We start from the raw sequence: 19,968 nt of genomic DNA, 5'->3' as shown, positions 1-19,968 counted from the left end.
AGGTTCCTGTACAGGTCTTATACTGAGAGTCATGTGGTGCCGGGGGTTCCTGTACAGGTCTTATACTGAGAGTCATGTGGTGCCTGATGTTCCTGTACAGGTCTTATACTGAGAGTCATGTAGTGCCGGGGGTTCCTGTACAGGCCTTATACTGAGAGTCATGTGGTGCCGGGGGTTCCTGTACAGGTCTTATACTGAGAGTAATGTGGTGCAACTGGTTCCTGTACAAATCTTATACTGAGAGTCATGTGGTGCCGGGGGTTCCTGTACAGGCCTTATACTGAGAGTCATGTGGTGCCGGGGGTTCCTGTACAGGTCTTATACTGAGAGTCATGTGGTGCCTGAGGTTCCTGTACAGGTCTTATACTGAGAGTCATGTGGTGCCTGAGGTTCCTGTACAGGTCTTATACTGAGGGTCATGTGGTGCCGGGGGTTCCTGTACAGGTCTTATACTGGGAGTCATGTGGTGCCGCTGGTTCCTGTACAGGTCTTATACTGAGAGTCATGTGGTGCCTGAGGTTCCTTTACAGGTCTTATACTGAGAGTCATGTGGTGCCTGAGGTTCCTGTACAGGCCTTATACTGAGAGTCATGTGGTGCCTGAGGTTCCTGTACAGGCCTTATACTGAGAGTCATGTGGTGCCGGGGTTTCCTGTACAGGTCTTATACTGAGAGTCATGTGGTGCCACTGGTTCCTTTACAGGTCTTATACTGAGAGTCATGTGGTGCTGGGGGTTCCTGTACAGGTCTTATACTGAGAGTCATGTGGTGCCTGAGGTTCCTGTACAGGTCTTATACTGAGAGTCATGTGGTGCCGGGGGTTCCTGTACAGGTCTTATACTGAGAGTCATGTGGTGCCGGGGGTTCCTGTACAGGTCTTATACTGAGAGTCATGTGGTGCCGGGGGTTCCTGTACAGGTCTTATACTGAGAGTCATGTGGTGCCGCTGGTTCCTGTACAGGTCTTATACTGAGAGTCATGTGGTGCCGGGGGTTCCTGTACAGGCCTTATACTGAGAGTCATGTGGTGCCGGGGGTTCCTGTACAGGTCTTATACTGAGAGTCATGTGGTGCCTGAGGTTCCTGTACAGGTCTTATACTGAGAGTCATGTGGTGCCTGAGGTTCCTGTACAGGTCTTATACTGAGGGTCATGTGGTGCCGGGGGTTCCTGTACAGGTCTTATACTGGGAGTCATGTGGTGCCGCTGGTTCCTGTACAGGTCTTATACTGAGAGTCATGTGGTGCCTGAGGTTCCTTTACAGGTCTTATACTGAGAGTCATGTGGTGCCTGAGGTTCCTGTACAGGCCTTATACTGAGAGTCATGTGGTGCCTGAGGTTCCTGTACAGGCCTTATACTGAGAGTCATGTGGTGCCGGGGTTTCCTGTACAGGTCTTATACTGAGAGTCATGTGGTGCCACTGGTTCCTTTACAGGTCTTATACTGAGAGTCATGTGGTGCTGGGGGTTCCTGTACAGGTCTTATACTGAGAGTCATGTGGTGCCTGAGGTTCCTGTACAGGTCTTATACTGAGAGTCATGTGGTGCCGGGGGTTCCTGTACAGGTCTTATACTGAGAGTCATGTGGTGCCGGGGGTTCCTGTACAGGTCTTATACTGAGAGTCATGTGGTGCCGGGGGTTCCTGTACAGGTCTTATACTGAGAGTCATGTGGTGCCGCTGGTTCCTGTACAGGTCTTATACTGAGAGTCATGTGGTGCCGGGGGTTCCTGTACAGGTCTTATACTGAGAGTCATGTGGTGCCGGGGGTTCCTGTACAGGTCTTATACTGAGAGTCATGTGGTGCCTGAGGTTCCTGTACAGGTCTTATACTGAGAGTCATGTGGTGCCGGGGGTTCCTGTACAGGTCCTATACTGAGAGTAATGTGGTGAAACTGGTTCCTGTACAAATCTTATACTGAGAATCATGTGGTGCCGGGGGTTCCTGTACAGGCCTTATACTGAGAGTCATGTGGTGCCGGGGGTTCCTGTACAGGTCTTATACTGAGAGTCATGTGGTGCCTGAGGTTCCTGTACAGGTCTTATACTGAGAGTCATGTGGTGCCTGAGGTTCCTGTACAGGTCTTATACTGAGGGTCATGTGGTGCCGGGGGTTCCTGTACAGGTCTTATACTGGGAGTCATGTGGTGCCGCTGGTTCCTGTACAGGTCTTATACTGAGAGTCATGTGGTGCCTGAGGTTCCTGTACAGGTCTTATACTGAGGGTCATGTGGTGCCTGAGGTTCCTGTACAGGTCTTATACTGAGAGTCATGTGGTGCCGGGGGTTCCTGTACAGGTCTTATACTGAGAGTCATGTGGTGCCGGGGGTTCCTGTACAGGTCTTATACTGAGAGTCATGTGGTGCCGCTGGTTCCTGTACAGGTCTTATACTGAGAGTCATGTGGTGCCGGGGGTTCCTGTACAGTTCTTATACTGAGAGTCATGTGGTGCCTGAGGTTCCTGTACAGTTCTAATACTGAGAGTCATGTGGTGCCGGGGGTTCCTGTACAGTTCTTATACTGAGAGTCATGTGGTGCCTGAGGTTCCTGTACAGTTCTAATACTGAGAGTCATGTGGTGCCGGGGGTTCCTGTACAGTTCTAATACTGAGAGTCATGTGGTGCCGGGGGTTCCTGTACAGCTCTTATACTGAGAGTCATGTGGTGCCAGGGGTTCCTGTACAGGTCTTATACTGAGAGTCATGTGGTGCCTGAGGTTCCTGTACAGGTCTTATACTGAGAGTCATGTGGTGCCGCTGGTTCCTGTACAGGTCTTATACTGAGAGTCATGTGGTGCCGGGGGTTCCTGTACAGGTCTTATACTGAGAGTCATGTGGTGCCGGGGGTTCCTGTACAGGTCTTATACTGAGAGTCATGTGGTGCCGCTGGTTCCTGTACAGGTCTTATACTGAGAGTCATGTGGTGCCGCTGGTTCCTGTACAGGTCTTATACTGAGAGTCATGTGGTGCCGCTGGTTCCTGTACAGGTCTTATACTGAGAGTCATGTGGTGCCGCTGGTTCCTGTACAGGTCTTATACTGAGAGTCATGTGGTGCCTGAGGTTCCTGTACAGTTCTAATACTGAGAGTCATGTGGTGCCGGGGGTTCCTGTACAGGTCTTATACTGAGAGTCATGTGGTGCCTGAGGTTCCTGTACAGGTCTTATACTGAGAGTCATGTGGTGCCGGGGCTTCCTGTACAGGTCTAATACTGAGAGTCATGTGGTGCCGGGGGTTCCTGTACAGTTCTTATACTGAGAGTCATGTGGTGCCAGGGGTTCCTGTACAGGTCTTATACTGAGAGTCATGTGGTGCCTGAGGTTCCTGTACAGGTCTTATACTGAGAGTCATGTGGTGCCGCTGGTTCCTGTACAGGTCTTATACTGAGAGTCATGTGGTGCCGGGGGTTCCTGTACAGGTCTTATACTGAGAGTCATGTGGTGCCGGGGGTTCCTGTACAGGTCTTATACTGAGAGTCATGTGGTGCCGCTGGTTCCTGTACAGGTCTTATACTGAGAGTCATGTGGTGCCGCTGGTTCCTGTACAGGTCTTATACTGAGAGTCATGTGGTGCCGCTGGTTCCTGTAAGGTCTTATACTGAGAGTCATGTGGTGCCGCTGGTTCCTGTACAGGTCTTATACTGAGAGTCATGTGGTGCCTGAGGTTCCTGTACAGTTCTAATACTGAGAGTCATGTGGTGCCGGGGGTTCCAGTACAGGTCTTATACTGAGAGTCATGTGGTGCCTGAGGTTCCTGTACAGGTCTTATACTGAGAGTCATGTGGTGCCGCTGGTTCCTGTACAGGCCTTATACTGAGAGTCATTTGGTGCCGCTGGTTCCTGTACAGGCCTTATACTGAGAGTCATGTGGTGCCGTTGGTTCCTGTACAGGTCTTATACTGAGAGTCATGTGGTGCCGGGGGTTCTTGTACAGGCCTTATACTGAGAGTCATGTGGTACCAGGGGTTCCTGTACAGGCCTTATACTGAGAGTCATGTGGTGCCGGGGGTTCCTGTACAGGTCTTATACTGAGAGTCATGTGGTGCCTGAGGTTCCTGTACAGTTCTTATACTGAGAGTCATGTGGTGCCGGGGGTTCCTGTACAGGTCTTATACTGAGAGTCATGTGGTGCCTGAGGTTCCTGTACAGGTCTTATACTGAGAGTCATGTGGTGCCAGGGGTTCCTGTACAGGTCTTATACTGAGAGTCATGTGGTGCCTGAGGTTCCTGTACAGGTCTTAAACTGAGAGTCATGTGGTGCCGCTGGTTCCTGTACAGGTCTTATACTGAGAGTCATGTGGTGCCTGAGGTTCCTGTACAGGTCTTATACTGAGAGTCATGTGGTGCCTGAGGTTCCTGTACAGCTCTTATACTGAGAGTCATGTGGTGCCGGGGGTTCCTGTACAGGTCTTATACTGAGAGTCATGTGATGCCGGGGGTTCCTGTACAGGTCTTATACTGAGAGTCATGTGGTGCCGGGGGTTCCTGTACAGGTCTTATACTGAGAGTCATGTGGTGCCGGGGGTTCCTGTACAGGTCTTATACTGAGAGTCATGTGGTGCCGCTGGTTCCTGTACAGGTCTTATACTGAGAGTCATGTGGTGCCTGAGGTTCCTGTACAGGTCTTATACTGAGGGTCATGTGGTGCCTGAGGTTCCTGTACAGGTCTTATACTGAGAGTCATGTGGTGCCGGGGGTTCCTGTACAGGTCTTATACTGAGAGTCATGTGGTGCCGGGGGTTCCTGTACAGGTCTTATACTGAGAGTCATGTGGTGCCGCTGGTTCCTGTACAGGTCTTATACTGAGAGTCATGTGGTGCCGCTGGTTCCTGTACAGGTCTTATACTGAGAGTCCATGTGGTGCCTGAGGTTCCTGTACAGTTCTTATACTGAGAGTCATGTGGTGCCTGAGGTTCCTGTACAGTTCTAATACTGAGAGTCATGTGGTGCCGGGGGTTCCTGTACAGTTCTTATACTGAGAGTCATGTGGTGCCTGAGGTTCCTGTACAGTTCTAATACTGAGAGTCATGTGGTGCCGGGGGTTCCTGTACAGTTCTAATACTGTGAGTCATGTGGTGCCGGGGGTTCCTGTACAGCTCTTATACTGAGAGTCATGTGGTGCCAGGGGTTCCTGTACAGGTCTTATACTGAGAGTCATGTGGTGCCTGAAGTTCCTGTACAGGTCTTATACTGAGAGTCATGTGGTGCCGCTGGTTCCTGTACAGGTCTTATACTGAGAGTCATGTGGTGCCGGGGGTTCCTGTACAGGTCTTATACTGAGAGTCATGTGGTGCCGGGGGTTCCTGTACAGGTCTTATACTGAGAGTCATGTGGTGCCGCTGGTTCCTGTACAGGTCTTATACTGAGAGTCATGTGGTGCCGCTGGTTCCTGTACAGGTCTTATACTGAGAGTCATGTGGTGCCGCTGGTTCCTGTACAGGTCTTATACTGAGAGTCATGTGGTGCCGCTGGTTCCTGTACAGGTCTTATACTGAGAGTCATGTGGTGCCTGAGGTTCCTGTACAGTTCTAATACTGAGAGTCATGTGGTGCCGGGGGTTCCTGTACAGGTCTTATACTGAGAGTCATGTGGTGCCTGAGGTTCCTGTACAGGTCTTATACTGAGAGTCATGTGGTGCCGCTGGTTCCTGTACAGGCCTTATACTGAGAGTCATTTGGTGCCGCTGGTTCCAGTACAGGCCTTATACTGAGAGTCATGTGGTGCCGTTGGTTCCTGTACAGGTCTTATACTGAGAGTCATGTGGTGCCGGGGGTTCTTGTACAGGCCTTATACTGAGAGTCATGTGGTACCGGGGGTTCCTGTACAGGCCTTATACTGAGAGTCATGTGGTGCCGGGGGTTCCTGTACAGGTCTTATACTGAGAGTCATGTGGTGCCTGAGGTTCCTGTACAGGTCTTATACTGAGAGTCATGTGGTGCCACTGGTTCCTGCACAGGTCTTATACTGAGAGTCATGTGGTGCCGCTGGTTCCTGTACAGGTCTTATACTGAGAGTCATGTGGTGCCTGAGGTTCTTGTACAGGTCTTATACTGAGAGTCATGTGGTGCCTGAGGTTCCTGTACAGTTCTTATACTGAGAGTCATGTGGTGCCGGGGGTTCCTGTACAGGTCTTATACTGAGAGTCATGTGGTGCCTGAGGTTCCTGTACAGGTCTTATACGGAGAATAATGTGGTGCCTGAGGTTCCTGTACAGGTCTTATACTGAGAGTCATGTGGTGCCGGGGGTTCCTGTACAGGTCTTATACTGAGAGTCATGTGGTGCCTGATGTTCCTGTACAGGTCTTATACTGAGAGTCATGTAGTGCCGGGGGTTCCTGTACAGGCCTTATACTGAGAGTCATGTGGTGCCGGGGGTTCCTGTACAGGTCTTATACTGAGAGTAATGTGGTGCAACTGGTTCCTGTACAAATCTTATACTGAGAGTCATGTGGTGCCGGGGGTTCCTGTACAGGCCTTATACTGAGAGTCATGTGGTGCCGGGGGTTCCTGTACAGGTCTTATACTGAGAGTCATGTGGTGCCTGAGGTTCCTGTACAGGTCTTATACTGAGAGTCATGTGGTGCCTGAGGTTCCTGTACAGGTCTTATACTGAGGGTCATGTGGTGCCGGGGGTTCCTGTACAGGTCTTATACTGGGAGTCATGTGGTGCCGCTGGTTCCTGTACAGGTCTTATACTGAGAGTCATGTGGTGCCTGAGGTTCCTTTACAGGTCTTATACTGAGAGTCATGTGGTGCCTGAGGTTCCTGTACAGGCCTTATACTGAGAGTCATGTGGTGCCTGAGGTTCCTGTACAGGCCTTATACTGAGAGTCATGTGGTGCCGGGGTTTCCTGTACAGGTCTTATACTGAGAGTCATGTGGTGCCACTGGTTCCTTTACAGGTCTTATACTGAGAGTCATGTGGTGCTGGGGGTTCCTGTACAGGTCTTATACTGAGAGTCATGTGGTGCCTGAGGTTCCTGTACAGGTCTTATACTGAGAGTCATGTGGTGCCGGGGGTTCCTGTACAGGTCTTATACTGAGAGTCATGTGGTGCCGGGGGTTCCTGTACAGGTCTTATACTGAGAGTCATGTGGTGCCGGGGGTTCCTGTACAGGTCTTATACTGAGAGTCATGTGGTGCCGCTGGTTCCTGTACAGGTCTTATACTGAGAGTCATGTGGTGCCGGGGGTTCCTGTACAGGCCTTATACTGAGAGTCATGTGGTGCCGGGGGTTCCTGTACAGGTCTTATACTGAGAGTCATGTGGTGCCTGAGGTTCCTGTACAGGTCTTATACTGAGAGTCATGTGGTGCCTGAGGTTCCTGTACAGGTCTTATACTGAGGGTCATGTGGTGCCGGGGGTTCCTGTACAGGTCTTATACTGGGAGTCATGTGGTGCCGCTGGTTCCTGTACAGGTCTTATACTGAGAGTCATGTGGTGCCTGAGGTTCCTTTACAGGTCTTATACTGAGAGTCATGTGGTGCCTGAGGTTCCTGTACAGGCCTTATACTGAGAGTCATGTGGTGCCTGAGGTTCCTGTACAGGCCTTATACTGAGAGTCATGTGGTGCCGGGGTTTCCTGTACAGGTCTTATACTGAGAGTCATGTGGTGCCACTGGTTCCTTTACAGGTCTTATACTGAGAGTCATGTGGTGCTGGGGGTTCCTGTACAGGTCTTATACTGAGAGTCATGTGGTGCCTGAGGTTCCTGTACAGGTCTTATACTGAGAGTCATGTGGTGCCGGGGGTTCCTGTACAGGTCTTATACTGAGAGTCATGTGGTGCCGGGGGTTCCTGTACAGGTCTTATACTGAGAGTCATGTGGTGCCGGGGGTTCCTGTACAGGTCTTATACTGAGAGTCATGTGGTGCCGCTGGTTCCTGTACAGGTCTTATACTGAGAGTCATGTGGTGCCGGGGGTTCCTGTACAGGTCTTATACTGAGAGTCATGTGGTGCCGGGGGTTCCTGTACAGGTCTTATACTGAGAGTCATGTGGTGCCTGAGGTTCCTGTACAGGTCTTATACTGAGAGTCATGTGTTGCCGGAGGTTCCTGTACAGGTCTTATACTGAGAGTCATGTGGTGCCTGATGTTCCTGTACAGGTCTTATACTGAGAGTCATGTGGTGCCGGGGGTTCCTGTACAGGCCTTATACTGAGAGTCATGTGGTGCCGGGGGTTCCTGTACAGGTCTTATACTGAGAGTAATGTGGTGCAACTGGTTCCTGTACAAATCTTATACTGAGAATCATGTGGTGCCGGGGGTTCCTGTACAGGCCTTATACTGAGAGTCATGTGGTGCCGGGGGTTCCTGTACAGGTCTTATACTGAGAGTCATGTGGTGCCTGAGGTTCCTGTACAGGTCTTATACTGAGAGTCATGTGGTGCCTGAGGTTCCTGTACAGGTCTTATACTGAGGGTCATGTGGTGCCGGGGGTTCCTGTACAGGTCTTATACTGGGAGTCATGTGGTGCCGCTGGTTCCTGTACAGGTCTTATACTGAGAGTCATGTGGTGCCTGAGGTTCCTTTACAGGTCTTATACTGAGAGTCATGTGGTGCCTGAGGTTCCTGTACAGGCCTTATACTGAGAGTCATGTGGTGCCTGAGGTTCCTGTACAGGCCTTATACTGAGAGTCATGTGGTGCCGGGGTTTCCTGTACAGGTCTTATACTGAGATTCATGTGGTGCCACTGGTTCCTTTACAGGTCTTATACTGAGAGTCATGTGGTGCTGGGGGTTCCTGTACAGGTCTTATACTGAGAGTCATGTGGTGCCTGAGGTTCCTGTACAGGTCTTATACTGAGAGTCATGTGGTGCCGGGGGTTCCTGTACAGGTCTTATACTGAGAGTCATGTGGTGCCGGGGGTTCCTGTACAGGTCTTATACTGAGAGTCATGTGGTGCCGGGGGTTCCTGTACAGGTCTTATACTGAGAGTCATGTGGTGCCGCTGGTTCCTGTACAGGTCTTATACTGAGAGTCATGTGGTGCCGGGGGTTCCTGTACAGGTCTTATACTGAGAGTCATGTGGTGCCGCTGGTTCCTGTACAGGTCTTATACTGAGAGTCATGTGGTGCCTGAGGTTCCTGTACAGGTCTTATACTGAGAGTCATGTGGTGCCGGAGGTTCCTGTACAGGTCTTATACTGAGAGTCATGTGGTGCCGGGGGTTCCTGTACAGGTCTTATACTGAGAGTCATGTGGTGCCACTGGTTCCTGTACAGGTCTTAAACTGAGAGTCATGTGGTGCCGGGGGTTCCTGTACAGGTCTTATACTGAGAGTCATGTGGTGCCGCTGGTTCCTGTACAGGTCTTATACTGAGAGTCATGTGGTGCCGCTGGTTCCTGTACAGGTCTTATACTGAGAGTCATGTGGTTCCGGGGGTTCCTGTACAGGCCTTATACTGAGAGTCATGTGGTGCCGCTGGTTCCTGTACAGGTCTTATACTGAGAGTAATGTGGTGCCAGGGGTTCCTGTAGAGGCCTTATACTGAGAGTCATGTGGTGCCGCTGGTTCCTGTACAGGTCTTATACTGAGAGTCATGTGGTGCCGCTGGTTCCTGTACAGGCCTTATACTGAGAGTCATGTGGTGCCGCTGGTTCCTGTACAGGTCTTATACTGAGAGTCATGTGGTGCCGCTGGTTCCTGTACAGGCCTTATACTGAGAGTCATGTGGTGCCTTTGGTTCCTGTACAGGTCTTATACTGAGAGTCATGTGGTGCCGGAGGTTCCTGTACAGTTCTTATACTGAGAGTCATGTGGTGCCGCTGGTTCCTGTACAGGCCTTATACTGAGAGTCATGTGGTGCCGGAGGTTCCTGTACAGTTCTTATACTGAGAGTCATGTGGTGCCGCTGGTTCCTGTACAGGCCTTATACTGAGAGTCATGTGGTGCCGCTGGTTCCTGTACAGGCCTTATACTGAGAGTCATTTGGTGCCGCTGGTTCCTGTACAGGCCTTATACTGAGAGTCATGTGGTGCCGTTGGTTCCTGTACAGGTCTTATACTGAGAGTCATGTGGTGCCGCTGGTTCCTGTACAGGTCTTATACTGAGAGTCATGTGGTGCCGGGGGTTCCTGTACAGGTCTTATACTGAGAGTCATGTGGTGCCGGGGGTTCCTTTAGAGTTCTTATACTGAGAGTCATGTGGTGCCAGGGGTTCCTGTACAGGTCTTATACTGAGAGTCATGTGGTGCCTGAGGTTCCTGTACAGGTCTTATACTGAGAGTCATGTGGTGCCTGATGTTCCTGTACAGGTCTTATACTGAGAGTCATGTGGTGCCTGAGGTTCCTGTAGAGGTCTTATACTGAGAGTCATGTGGTGCCGCTGGTTCCTGTACAGGTCTTATACTGAGAGTCATGTGGTGCCTGAGGTTCCTGTACAGGTCTTATACTGAGAGTCATGTGGTGCCGGGGGTTCCTGTACAGGTCTTATACTGAGAGTCATGTGGTGCCGGGGGTTCCTGTACAGGTCTTATACTGAAAGTCATGTGGTGCCGCTGGTTCCTGTACAGGTCTTATACTGAGAGTCATGTGGTGCCGCTGGTTCCTGTACAGGTCTTATACTGAGAGTCATGTGGTGCCTGAGGTTCCTGTACAGGTCTTATACTGAGAGTCATGTGGTGCCTGAGGTTCCTGTACAGGTCTTATACTGAGAGTCATGTGGTGCCGGGGGTTCCTGTACAGGTCTTATACTGAGAGTCATGTGGTGCCGGGGATTCCTGTACAGGTCTTATACTGAGAGTCATGTGGTGCCGCTGGTTCCTGTACAGGTCTTATACTGAGAGTCATGTGGTGCCTCAGGTTCCTGTACAGGTCTTATACTGAGAGTCATGTGGTGCCTGAGGTTCCTGTACAGGTCTTATACTTAGAGTAATGTGGTGCCTGAGGTTCCTTTACAGGTCTTATACTGGGAGTCATGTGGTGCCGCTGGTTCCTGTACAGGTCTTATACTGAGAGTCATGTGGTGCCGGGGGTTCCTGTACAGGTCTTATAGTGAGAGTCATGTGGTGCCGGAGGTTCCTGTACAGGTCTTATACTGAGAGTCATGTGGTGCCGGGGGTTCCTGTACAGGTCTTATACTGAGAGTCATGTGGTGCCGGGAGTTCCTGTACAGGTCTTATACTGAGAGTCATGTGGTGCCGGGGGTTCCTGTACAGGCCTTATACTGAGAGTCATGTGGTGCCGGGGGTTCCTGTACAGGTCTTATACTGAGAGTAATGTGGTGCAACTGGTTCCTGTACAGATCTTATACTGAGAGTCATGTGGTGCCGGGGGTTCCTGTACAGGCCTTATACTGAGAGTCATGTGGTGCCGGGGGTTCCTGTACAGGTCTTATACTGAGAGTCATGTGGTGCCTGAGGTTCCTGTACAGGTCTTATACTGAGAGTCATGTGGTGCCGGGGGTTCCTGTACAGGTCTTATACTGAGAGTCATGTGGTGCCTGAGGTTCCTGTACAGTTCTCATACTGAGAGTCATGTGTTGCCACTGGTTCCTGTACAGGTCTTATACTGAGAGTCATGTGGTGCCTCAGTTTCCTGTACAGGTCTTATACTGAGAGTCATGTGGTGCCTGAGGTTCCTGTACAGGTCTTATACTGAGAGTCATGTGGTGCCTCAGTTTCCTGTACCGGTCTTATACTGAGAGTCATGTGGTGCCACTGGTTCCTTTACAGGTCTTATACTGAGAGTCATGTGGTGCCTGAGGTTCCTGTACAGGCCTTATACTGAGAGTCATGTGGTGCCTGAGGTTCCTGTACAGGTCTTATACTGAGAGTCATGTGGTGCCTCAGGTTCCTGTACAGGCCTTATACTGAGAGTCATGTGGTGCCGGGGTTTCCTGTACAGGTCTTATACTGAGAGTCATGTGGTGCCTCAGGTTCCTTTACAGGTCTTATACTGGGAGTCATGTGGTGCCACTGGTTCCTGTACAGGTCTTATACTGAGAGTCATGTGGTGCCTGAGGTTCCTGTACAGGTCTTATACTGAGAGTCATGTGGTGCCGGGGGTTCCTGTACAGGCCTTATACTGAGAGTCATGTGGTGCCGGGGTTTCCTGTACAGGTCTTATACTGAGAGTCATGTGGTGCCTGAGGTTCCTGTACAGGTCTTATACTGAGAGTAATGTGGTGCCTGAGGTTCCTTTACAGGTCTTATACTGGGAGTCATGTGGTGCCGCTGGTTCCTGTACAGGTCTTATACTGAGAGTCATGTGGTGCCTGAGGTTCCTGTACAGGTCTTATACTGAGAGTCATGTTGTGCCTGAGGTTCCTGTACAGGTCTTATACTGAGAGTCATGTGGTGCCTGAGGTTCCTGTACAGGTTTTATACTGAGAGTCATGTGGTGCCGGGGGTTCCTGTACAGGTCTTATACTGAGAGTCATGTGGTGCCTCAGGTTCCTGTACAGGTCTTATACTGAGAGTCATGTGGTGCCACTGGTTCCTTTACAGGTCTTATACTGAGATTCATGTGGTGCCGGGGGTTCCTGTACAGGTCTTATACTGAGAGTCATGTGGTGCCTCAGGTTCCTGTACAGGTCTTATACTGAGAGTCATGTGGTGCCGGGGGTTCCTGTACAGGTCTTATACTGAGAGTCATGTGGTGCCTGAGGTTCCTGTACAGGTCTTATACTGAGAGTCATGTGGTGCCGGGGGTTCCTGTACAGGTCTTATACTGAGAGTCATGTGGTGCCGGGGGTTCCTGTACAGGTCTTGTACTGAGAGTCATGTCGTGCCGGGGGTTCCTGTACAGGTCTTATACTGAGAGTCATGTGGTGCCGCTGGTTCCTGTACAGGTCTTATACTGAGAGTCATGTGGTGCCGGGGGTTCCTGTACAGGTCTTATACTGAGAGTCATGTGGTGCCGCTGGTTCCTGTACAGGTCTTATACTGAGAGTCATGTGGTGCCTGAGGTTCCTGTACAGGTCTTATACTGAGAGTCATGTGGTGCCGGAGGTTCCTGTACAGGTCTTATACTGAGAGTCATGTGGTGCCGGGGGTTCCTGTACAGGTCTTATACTGAGAGTCATGTGGTGCCACTGGTTCCTGTACAGGTCTTAAACTGAGAGTCATGTGGTGCCGGGGTTCCTGTACAGGTCTTATACTGAGAGTCATGTGGTGCCACTGGTTCCTGTACAGGTCTTATACTGAGAGTCATGTGGTGCAGGAGGTTCCTGTACATGTCTTATACTGAGAGTCATGTGGTGCCGGGGGTTCCTGTACAGGTCTTATACTGAGAGTCATGTGGTGCCGGGAGTTCCTGTACAGGTCTTATACTGAGAGTCATGTGGTGCCGGGGGTTCCTGTACAGGTCTTATACTGAGAGTCATGTGGTGCCTGAGGTTCCTGTACAGGTCTTATACTGAGAGTCATGTGGTGCCGGGGGTTCCTGTACAGGTCTTATACTGAGAGTCATGTGGTGCCGCTGGTTCCTGTACAGGTCTTATACTGAGAGTCATGTGGTGCCTGAGGTTCCTGTACAGGTCTTATACTGAGAGTCATGTGGTGCCGGGGGTTCCTGTACAGGTCTTATACTGAGAGTCATGTGGTGCCTGATGTTCCTGTACAGGTCTTATACTGAGAGTCATGTGGTGCCGGGGGTTCCTGTACAGGCCTTATACTGAGAGTCATGTGGTGCCCGGGGTTCCTGTACAGGTCTCATACTGAGAGTAATGTGGTGCAACTGGTTCCTGTACAGATCTTATACTGAGAGTCATGTGGTGCCGGGGGTTCCTGTACAGGCCTTATACTGAGAGTCATGTGGTGCTGGGGGTTCCTGTACAGGTCTTATACTGAGAGTCATGTGGTGCCTGAGGTTCCTGTACAGGTCTTATACTGAGAGTCATGTGGTGCCTGAGGTTCCTGTACAAGTCTTATACTGAGGGTCATGTGGTGCCGGGGGTTCCTGTACAGGTCTTATACTGGGAGTCATGTGGTGCCGTTGGTTCCTGTACAGGTCTTATACTGAGAGTCATGTGGTGCCTGAGGTTCCTTTACAGGTCTTATACTGAGAGTCATGTGGTGCCGGGAGTTCCTGTACAGGTCTTATACTGAGAGTCATGTGGTGCCTGAGGTTCCTGTACAGGTCTTATACTGAGAGTCATGTGGTGCCGGGGGTTCCTGTACAGGTCTTATACTGAGAGTCATGTGGTGCCTGAGGCTCCTGTACAGGTCTTATACTGAGAGTCATGTGGTGCCTGAGGTTCCTGTACAGGTCTTATACTGAGAGTTATGTGGTGCCTGAGGTTCCTGTACAGGTCTTATACTGAGAGTCATGTGGTGCTGGGGGTTCCTGTACAGGTCTTATACTGAGAGTCATGTGGTGCCTGAGGTTCCTGTACAAGTCTTATACTGAGGGTCATGTGGTGCCGGGGGTTCCTGTACAGGTCTTATACTGGGAGTCATGTGGTGCCGTTGGTTCCTGTACAGGTCTTATACTGAGAGTCATGTGGTGCCTGAGGTTCCTTTACAGGTCTTATACTGAGAGTCATGTGGTGCCGGGAGTTCCTGTACAGGTCTTATACTGAGAGTCATGTGGTGCCGGGAGTTCCTGTACAGGTCTTATACTGAGAGTCATGTGGTGCCGGGGGTTCCTGTACAGGTCTTATACTGAGAGTCATGTGTTGCCTGAGGTTCCTGTACAGGTCTTATACTGAGAGTCATGTGGTGCCGGGGGTTCCTGTACAGGTCTTATACTGAGAGTCATGTGGTGCCGCTGGTTCCTGTACAGGTCTTATACTGAGAGTCATGTGGTGCCGCTGGTTCCTGTACAGGTCTTATACTGAGAGTCATGTGGTGCCGGGGGTTCCTGTACAGGCCTTATACTGAGAGTCATGTGGTGCCGCTGGTTCCTGTACAGGTCTTTTACTGAGAGTAATGTGGTGCCAGGGGTTCCTGTACAGGCCTTATACTGAGAGTCATGTGGTGCCGCTGGTTCCTGTACAGGTCTTATACTGAGAGTAATGTGGTGCCGGGGGTTCCTGTACAGGTCTTATACTGACAGTCATGTGGTGCCGCGGGTTCCTGTACAGGTCTTATACTGAGAGTAATGTGGTGCAACTGGTTCCTGTACAGATCTTATACTGAGAGTCATGTGGTGCCGGGGGTTCCTGTACAGGCCTTATACTGAGAGTCATGTGGTGCCGGGGGTTCCTGTACAGGTCTTATACTGAGAGTCATGTGGTGCCTGAGGTTCCTGTACAGGTCTTATACTGAGAGTCATGTGGTGCCTGAGGTTCCTGTACAGGTCTTATACTGAGAGTCATGTGGTGCCGGGGGTTCCTGTACAGGTCTTATACTGAGAGTCATGTGGTGCCGGGGGTTCCTGTACAGGTCTTATACTGAGAGTCATGTGGTGCCGGGGGTTCCTGTACAGGTCTTATACTGAGAGTCATGTGGTGCCGGGGGTTCCTGTACAGGTCTTATACTGAGAGTCATGTGGTGCCTGATGTTCCTGTACAGGTCTTATACTGAGAGTCATGTGGTGCCGGGGGTTCCTGTACAGGCCTTATACTGAGAGTCATGTGGTGCCGGGGGTTCCTGTACAGGTCTTATACTGAGAGTAATGTGGTGCAACTGGTTCCTGTACAGATCTCATACTGAGAGTCATGTGGTGCCGGGGGTTCCTGTACAGGTCTTATACTGAGAGTCATGTGGTGCCGGGGGTTCCTGTACAGGTCTTATACTGAGAGTCATGTGGTGCCTAAAGTTCCTGTACAGGTCTTATACTGAGACTCATGTGGTGCCTGAGGTTCCTGTACAGGTCTTATACTGAGAGTCATGTGGTGCCGCTGGTTCCTGTACAGGTCTTATACTGAGAGTCATGTGGTGCCTGAGGTTCCTTTACAGGTCTTATACTGAGAGTCATGTGGTGCCTGAGGTTCCTGTACAGGTCTTATACTGAGAGTCATGTGGTGCCGGGGGTTCCTGTACAGGCCTTATACTGAGAGTCATGTGGTGCCTGAGGTTCCTGTACAGGTCTTATACTGAGAGTCATGTGGTGCCTCAGGTTCCTGTACAGGTCTTATACTGAGAGTCATGTGGTGCCGCTGGTTCCCGTACAGGTCTTATACTGAGAGTCATGTGGTGCCTGAGGTTCTTGTACAGGTCTTATACTGAGAGTCATGTGGTGCCTGAGGTTCCTGTACAGTTCTTATACTGAGAGTCATGTGGTGCCGGGGGTTCCTGTACAGGCCTTATACTGAGAGTCATGTGGTGCCTGAGGTTCCTGTACAGGTCTTATACTGAGAGTCATGTGGTGCCTCAGGTTCCTGTACAGGTCTTATACTGAGAGTCATGTGGTGCCGCTGGTTCCCGTACAGGTCTTATACTGAGAGTCATGTGGTGCCTGAGGTTCTTGTACAGGTCTTATACTGAGAGTCATGTGGTGCCTGAGGTTCCTGTACAGTTCTTATACTGAGAGTCATGTGGTGCCGGGGGTTCCTGTACAGGTCTTATACTGAGAGTCATGTGGTGCCTGAGGTTCCTGTACAGGTCTTATACTGAGAGTAATGTGGTGCCTGAGGTTCCTGTACAGGTCTTATACTGAGAGTCATGTGGTGCCGGGGGTTCCTGTACAGGTCTTATACTGAGAGTCATGTGGTGCCTGATGTTCCTGTACAGGTCTTATACTGAGAGTCATGTGGTGCCGGGGGTTCCTGTACAGGCCTTATACTGAGAGTCATGTGGTGCCCGGGGTTCCTGTACAGGTCTCATACTGAGAGTAATGTGGTGCAACTGGTTCCTGTACAGATCTTATACTGAGAGTCATGTGGTGCCGGGGGTTCCTGTACAGGCCTTATACTGAGAGTCATGTGGTGCTGGGGGTTCCTGTACAGGTCTTATACTGAGAGTCATGTGGTGCCTGAGGTTCCTGTACAGGTCTTATACTGAGAGTCATGTGGTGCCTGAGGTTCCTGTACAAGTCTTATACTGAGGGTCATGTGGTGCCGGGGGTTCCTGTACAGGTCTTATACTGGGAGTCATGTGGTGCCGTTGGTTCCTGTACAGGTCTTATACTGAGAGTCATGTGGTGCCTGAGGTTCCTTTACAGGTCTTATACTGAGAGTCATGTGGTGCCGGGAGTTCCTGTACAGGTCTTATACTGAGAGTCATGTGGTGCCTGAGGTTCCTGTACAGGTCTTATACTGAGAGTCATGTGGTGCCGGGGGTTCCTGTACAGGTCTTATACTGAGAGTCATGTGGTGCCTGAGGCTCCTGTACAGGTCTTATACTGAGAGTCATGTGGTGCCTGAGGTTCCTGTACAGGTCTTATACTGAGAGTTATGTGGTGCCTGAGGTTCCTGTACAGGTCTTATACTGAGAGTCATGTGGTGCTGGGGGTTCCTGTACAGGTCTTATACTGAGAGTCATGTGGTGCCTGAGGTTCCTGTACAGTTCTTATACTGAGAGTCATGTGGTGCCGGGGGTTCCTGTACAGGTCTTATACTGAGAGTCATGTGGTGCCTGAGGTTCCTGTACAGGTCTTATACTGAGAGTAATGTGGTGCCTGAGGTTCCTGTACAGGTCTTATACTGAGAGTCATGTGGTGCCGGGGGTTCCTGTACAGGTCTTATACTGAGAGTCATGTGGTGCCTGATGTTCCTGTACAGGTCTTATACTGAGAGTCATGTGGTGCCGGGGGTTCCTGTACAGGCCTTATACTGAGAGTCATGTGGTGCCCGGGGTTCCTGTACAGGTCTCATACTGAGAGTAATGTGGTGCAACTGGTTCCTGTACAGATCTTATACTGAGAGTCATGTGGTGCCGGGGGTTCCTGTACAGGCCTTATACTGAGAGTCATGTGGTGCTGGGGGTTCCTGTACAGGTCTTATACTGAGAGTCATGTGGTGCCTGAGGTTCCTGTACAGGTCTTATACTGAGAGTCATGTGGTGCCTGAGGTTCCTGTACAAGTCTTATACTGAGGGTCATGTGGTGCCGGGGGTTCCTGTACAGGTCTTATACTGGGAGTCATGTGGTGCCGTTGGTTCCTGTACAGGTCTTATACTGAGAGTCATGTGGTGCCTGAGGTTCCTTTACAGGTCTTATACTGAGAGTCATGTGGTGCCGGGAGTTCCTGTACAGGTCTTATACTGAGAGTCATGTGGTGCCTGAGGTTCCTGTACAGGTCTTATACTGAGAGTCATGTGGTGCCGGGGGTTCCTGTACAGGTCTTATACTGAGAGTCATGTGGTGCCTGAGGCTCCTGTACAGGTCTTATACTGAGAGTCATGTGGTGCCTGAGGTTCCTGTACAGGTCTTATACTGAGAGTTATGTGGTGCCTGAGGTTCCTGTACAGGTCTTATACTGAGAGTCATGTGGTGCTGGGGGTTCCTGTACAGGTCTTATACTGAGAGCCATGTGGTGCCTGAGGTTCCTGTACAGTTCTCATACTGAGAGTCATGTGTTGCCACTGGTTCCTGTACAGGTCTTATACTGAGAGTCATGTGGTGCCTGAGGTTCCTGTACAGGCCTTATACTGAGAGTCATGTGGTGCCTGAGGTTCCTGTACAGATCTTATACTGAGAGTCATGTGGTGCCTCAGGTTCCTGTACAGGTCTTATACTGAGAGTCATGTGGTGCCTGAGGTTCCTGTACAGGTCTTATACTGAGAGTCATGTGGTGCCTGAGGTTCCTGTACAGGTCTTATACTGAGAGTTATGTGGTGCCTGAGGTTCCTGTACAGGTCTTATACTGAGAGTCATGTGGTGCTGGGGGTTCCTGTACAGGTCTTATACTGAGAGTCATGTGGTGCCTGAGGTTCCTGTACAGTTCTCATACTGAGAGTCATGTGTTGCCACTGGTTCCTGTACAGGTCTTATACTGAGAGTCATGTGGTGCCTGAGGTTCCTGTACAGGCCTTATACTGAGAGTCATGTGGTGCCTGAGGTTCCTGTACAGGTCTTATACTGAGAGTCATGTGGTGCCTCAGGTTCCTGTACAGGTCTTATACTGAGAGTCATGTGGTGCCGGGGTTTCCTGTACAGGTCTTATACTGAGAGTCATGTGGTGCCTGAGGTTCCTGTACAGGTCTTATACTGAGAGTCATGTGGTGCCGGAGGTTCCTGTACAGGTCTTATACTGAGAGTCATGTGGTGCCGGGGGTTCCTGTACAGGTCTTATACTGAGAGTCATGTGGTGCCACTGGTTCCTGTACAGGTCTTATACTGAGAGTCATGTGGTGCCACTGGTTCCTGTACAGGTCTTATACTGAGAGTCATGTGATGCCGGAGGTTCCTGTACAGGTCTTATACTGAGAGTCATGTGGTGCAGGAGGTTCCTGTACAGGTCTTATACTGAGAGTCATGTGGTGCCGGGGGTTCCTGTACAGGTCTTATACTGAGAGTCATGTGGTGCCGGGAGTTCCTGTACAGGTCTTATACTGAGAGTCATGTGGTGCCGGGGGTTCCTGTACAGGTCTTATACTGAGAGTCATGTGTTGCCTGAGGTTCCTGTACAGGTCTTATACTGAGAGTCATGTGGTGCCGGGGGTTCCTGTACAGGTCTTATACTGAGAGTCATGTGGTGCCGCTGGTTCCTGTACAGGTCTTATACTGAGAGTCATGTGGTGCCGCTGGTTCCTGTACAGGTCTTATACTGAGAGTCATGTGGTGCCGGGGGTTCCTGTACAGGCCTTATACTGAGAGTCATGTGGTGCCGCTGGTTCCTGTACAGGTCTTTTACTGAGAGTAATGTGGTGCCAGGGGTTCCTGTACAGGCCTTATACTGAGAGTCATGTGGTGCCGCTGGTTCCTGTACAGGTCTTATACTGAGAGTAATGTGGTGCCGGGGGTTCCTGTACAGGTCTTATACTGACAGTCATGTGGTGCCGCGGGTTCCTGTACAGGTCTTATACTGAGAGTAATGTGGTGCAACTGGTTCCTGTACAGATCTTATACTGAGAGTCATGTGGTGCCGGGGGTTCCTGTACAGGCCTTATACTGAGAGTCATGTGGTGCCGGGGGTTCCTGTACAGGTC

At 50.7% G+C, this 19,968-nt stretch overlaps 1 protein-coding gene across 1 annotated transcript in view; it reads right to left on the bottom strand.

Moving 5' to 3' along the window:
• Window positions 1-19,968, bottom strand: part of LOC140379594 (C-C chemokine receptor type 6-like) — a 203,838-nt gene that overhangs the window by 119,735 nt on the left and 64,135 nt on the right. The window lies entirely within an intron of this gene.

Source organism: Eucyclogobius newberryi, unplaced genomic scaffold, assembly GCF_026437365.1.
Source record: "Eucyclogobius newberryi isolate DKJ021-1_F unplaced genomic scaffold, fEucNew1.0.hap1 SCAF_43, whole genome shotgun sequence".
Taxonomy (NCBI): domain Eukaryota; kingdom Metazoa; phylum Chordata; class Actinopteri; order Gobiiformes; family Gobiidae; genus Eucyclogobius; species Eucyclogobius newberryi.
This window is presented reverse-complemented; position numbering and strand designations above follow the sequence as displayed.